The following is a 5,083-nucleotide window of genomic DNA, read 5'->3' as shown; positions in this document are numbered from 1 at the left end:
CATTGCAATCTTGTTGTGCCTAAGGTTGATGGAAGCTTTAGTGTGAAAGAACTTGGTATTTTCATCACCAAATTTTACTCCTTTTATTTTCCCTCTCTGTTTCCAGTAAATTTTCTGATTGTTTAGCACAACTAGCAAATATTCCTTCAAAAGTGACCTGCAGTTGTTTCAAATAGAGTGAGATTTCTGAATTCCTCAATCATATCCCAAAGGAATATACAAGCATTTAACTCTTCAATTTGTTTCCTAAGGCATGAGAGACTCTTGGCCCATAATTTGATTGCTCTCCTCAAGTTCTTAAACTTAGCATTGACTTTCTTTGCACGGTCAGTGAAACCAACAGGAATGTTCCATGCTGCCAACACAATGTCCATAAAAGAGTTATGTTTCAACCAATAATTCTGAAAACTGAAAACCTGAGACCTTGGAATGTGAGTGCCAATCTTGATCATACATGGGAGATGGTCAGAAATTGGTTTTGCCAAAGGAAGAGCAGTTGTGTCAGGGAAGGAAGTCATCCAAGCTGCAGAGGTAAAGAACCAGTCTAATTTTTCCAAAAGAGGATTTTCCTGCATGTTGCTCCAGCTGTATTGCCTACCTTTTAGAGGCAACTCTGCCAGTCCCAAATTGCTGATTGCCTCATTAAAAAGAAGCATTTGATTAACATCACCCCTGGTTTATTTCTATCCTCGGGAGATCTGATAAAATTAAAAATCCCCCATGATTATCCAGTCTGTGTCAGATGGCATTTGAATTGAACTGAACCAGTCAATGAATTCCAGTTTGTCCTCAGGAGAGCAAGGCCCATAAATATTGGTGAGGACCCAATTATGATTTGTGGTTTTACAAGTGAATTGCACTGAGAGAGAGAATTTGTTTTGATAAATCATTTCTCCATTAAAAAGAGACTCATTCCAAACAGTCACAAAACCTCCAAAAGCCCCAATTGAAGGAAGAAATTCAAATTTGCTAAATCTTTGGGGACAGAATTTATGAATATATGCCAGATCAAAGTTCTCTCTCTAGTTTCCTGAATATAGACAATACCAGTTGCACTTTCCTCAATTTTACTTCTGATGGCTAACCATTTATCTGAAGAATTTATACCCTTGACATTCCAGTTCAGTATATTCCAGGATTTGTTATTATTCATTGTTTAATATGATATGTTTGCTGAGAAGTACCAAGAACCAACCCTTGGTAGTTTGCCTTGTAGTGGATGGCTGTACATTGTCAGAGCATGCCATCCCCATGTTCAACACATAGGGGAAAATGATACAACTATTATGAGCAGAGTAACATTTCAAAGCTTGCAAAACATGCCTGTCATACTGAGCCAACACAAAGAAGTCCTTAAGACACACACAACATTGTTCTGACAGCCTAATATGAAGCAAAAGAAACCCAGGAGTATCACAGCCATTATTGTTACACCAAATGACAGAGATGCTCATAACCAGCCTACATATCTCTTTAACCAAACTAGGAAATGCAGTAGCTTTTTTCTGGTGCTTATGATGTGTTGTGCTTGCATAGTTACACATCCTTGGGATGTTCTGCATTACCAGTGGCCTTGGACACCTTGGCCACCTCCTCTTGTCCCTTCTTCTTGCGTTTCTTGGACAACTTCTGATGTGCTTCTTCCTCAGAGACCTTACAGAAAGACTTTGTCAGGTTTTTGACCACTCTATTAGGAAGAATTGGAGGAACAACATTGCATGGTAAACAAGCTTTAAGATCACATGACTTCCTCCTATACCCATTTTTTAATTCTGTCACTTATTCTTACCTCAGTTTCCACAGAGGCTCTTTTTCTCTTCTCTTCCTGGAAACTACTTCACCCAAAGGCAGAGCCACCTTATTTGGGGACAGTTGCTGCAGAGGACTCCCAGCACCAGTAGAGGAGTGTGCAGCAGGGCTAATGCCCTCATTCTCCTTCCCAACTCCCTGGAATATTTATTTGCAACTGGGTGCCTGAGATGTTTTGCAGTTGTCAGGAATATGGGAAGTGATAGATTCTTCAGCATTACAGTTGGCAGTCAATAGGGTCCACAGTTCAGATTTCAACAGGTGCATAACCCAGCCAAACTTATCAGGTGTTAACAGAAGGTGGATTATAAAATTAAACCAACTTACTGGGATCTAAATCTTGAAAGTATTGGCTGCACCTTGTGTAGTAGGAGCAAAATTCTGAATCCAGAGGTCCAAACCTTCTTCAAAGATTAAATGAGCACCATCAATAACATCTAGAGCATGTGCTTCAGCAATACTTTTGAAATCAAAAGAATTTGGTGAAGAAGGTGGAGAGAGGGGACCAAATGTACCTTGTTTATCACCAAGTGAGGAGTTTCCCACCACTATGGGCACATTCTCTTTTCCTTTGAGGGCAGCTCTGTCCACTCCCTCTCCAGAACCAACTGTTTTATTTTCTAGACTCTTGTCAGTCAGCATCTCTGGGACTTGCTCATTGACAGAGGCACCTACTAGAGCAGGGGCAACAGAGTCCCCCTCATTTGTAGTCTTATCCCCTGGGAACTGATCAGCAGGCAAGGTGGGTGTACTGTTTAGCACTTCCTCATCTTGTGGGGGCAGCAATGGTGGAGCCAGAACCTGCTGTGGCTGCTCAAAAACCACCTGAGGCAGCATTGGCCCCTGTTGGGCAATGTCCAACTCCAAGTTATCATCCAAAGCTTGCTTTGCTTCCTCTGGTTCTACCTGATAAGCCAATGCAATGTTGTTTAATCCCAATCCCAAGTGTACTGCAGGAACACCCTGGTTAACTTCTTCACTAGCAGAATGAGTAATGGAGTAAAAACCCTCTGAAAGAGAAACTGTAGTAGTGATGCTACTGCTAGGTGCACCATCTTCAGGTACTACTGAAATCTCAGCTTGCTGCTGCACAGGAGCTGGTTGATTTTGTTGTGGAAATGCCTAGTGCTCATTTTCCTCCTGTTCATCCCACTCATCCCGATCATCATTGTTAACTTGATTGTTGTTGTCCAGGTCTTGGTTCATTGGCACAGGTTGGAACCCAGGGAAGTCATTTGCATGTTGTGGTACAGGAAGAGGGTCCACTCCAGGAGGGGGGAAAGGATCTTCATCCGCTGGACCCCCACCCAACATCTCACTCCACAAAATCTCCACAGAGCCTGTCCAAGATTCTTCCTCTAAAGATTCACCTTCAGACCATCTGATACTCTTAGGGATATCAGTAAGTTCAGTCACTCTTGCTTTAACCAAAATGTTCCCTCTCAAAGCATCCTCTCTTTCCCAACTGATTATTCGACCCCATTTAGAAATAGCATTAGAAATATCATCAGTATTACAGTTATCGAATGGCACTCTCACAAACAGCAACCAACATGTGTGATTGAAATGAACTCGACGCCAGTTTCTACCATGATTATGCTTGGTAAGAGAGATGAAAACATCACCGAAAGGATGAGGGCTTTGCCTGATTAATCTGTCCCTATCTCTCACATGCATAAACTGAATGTAGGCTTCACCAAAAGGACAGGGTTGAATCTCTCTAAACCCTACATCTTCCACTCCTTGCAAGAACTCTTCAAGAACTTCATGGACATTGGGAAAGAATACCTCATCAGGATGTGGATTGATGGTTGCAATCGCCCAATCTTCATGTCTGCGGGGTCGGCGCGGCAAGATGACTCTGGAAACCCCATTTCTTCCCGCAACTTCCTGAATCTGGAACCCATTGGGGACAAACGGCAGCGGGTCGATAGGAATGTTAGCCATCACAGACTCGGTAGGCTGATGGAGCACTAACGCTCTCACCGGAGACGACGATAAAGCTGGCAAGCTCGACGAAGGAGAAGCAGAGTTGGTAGGTGGAGTGGAATGCGAGGAGGCAAGGAGGGGTCTCGGCTGGAAATTTGGAAACAAAATCCTTGACCAGCTCCTTAAATGACGAGACTTGCCTAATCAGGGGCGCCGGCCCGACACAACGGAACCAAGATTCCACAACGCCCTCGGCCCAGGCCAGATCAGGTGGGCTCGGAAAAGAAGCAAATGGGATAAAAGGCCAAAGCCCAGGAAGATTTGGAATCGGGCAACTTCGTGCGTAATGACCCTGCTCCCTGCATGCATAGCACGTCATGTACTTACGAGCACGCTGATTCTGCATATTAACTTGTGGAATAATGAGTGGCCCATTTGAAACCACGTCATTAGAGGTAATCAAGTCACCCCCATGACAATTCTCAACGTGCATGGGACCCGATAATCTCTCAAAGACCGACCGGTTTGATCGGCTGACCGGAGCACCTGGCCGGCGATCGCCGGAGTTAGGGTTCACGGCTTTGCCATTTCGACCAACCAGAGTCCATGCAGAATCCTGCTCAGTGTAAAAGGCAAGCTCCTCTATACGCCAATTTGGGCCTCCAAAACCCCAAAGATTGAACACCATCTCAAAATCTTTTTCCACTATCCTTCCTGCATTGTAGATCTCAAAACCCACTGACTTGGAGGCTACCAAGAACTTGAAGGATCTATCTTTGAGAAGACACACCCTGATACCTTGAGCATAACCTCCAAACATAGCATGTAGAGAAACACTAACCGTATGAGGATCAAGCTTGAATGATGCTCGGCAGAAAGAGACCACTAGAGTGAATTCTCGTTGTCGAAAGCCCGGCGAGAAGACCACCGGGTGCCCAAACTTGGACCTCGTATCCGCTTGGAACCTCTTACCACGATCAAAGTTGAGATCAAAAGGAGCCATCTTGGGTGGGAAGGTGGCTGCTGGGGCCGGAGTGACCACCGGCAGGGAGGAGGAGGGTGGCCGCCGGGGCCGGAGTGGCCACCGGCGCAAGCCGCCTTGGAGTCACCTAGGAGGAGCCTAGCAGCAGTTCTTTCTGCTGAGTGGTGTGGTTCTGGAACTTGAGCCTTTTTGAAGACACGACTAGTTGACCAGTTAAACGCTCCACGTGGCGCATCTAGTGTTGCATCATTAGCACAGATTATCTCACTACTATAGGGCCCACCTGTCGGCGGTTATAAGAATGAAAACAAACGATAAAAATATATTGGACGATGGGTATTCGAAGTCGTGGCCGCGGGCACA

This window comes from Aegilops tauschii, chromosome 2 (assembly GCF_002575655.3).
Source record: "Aegilops tauschii subsp. strangulata cultivar AL8/78 chromosome 2, Aet v6.0, whole genome shotgun sequence".
Classification (NCBI taxonomy): domain Eukaryota; kingdom Viridiplantae; phylum Streptophyta; class Magnoliopsida; order Poales; family Poaceae; genus Aegilops; species Aegilops tauschii.
The sequence above is the reverse complement of the archived record's forward strand: the minus strand, read 5'-3'. Positions refer to the sequence as shown.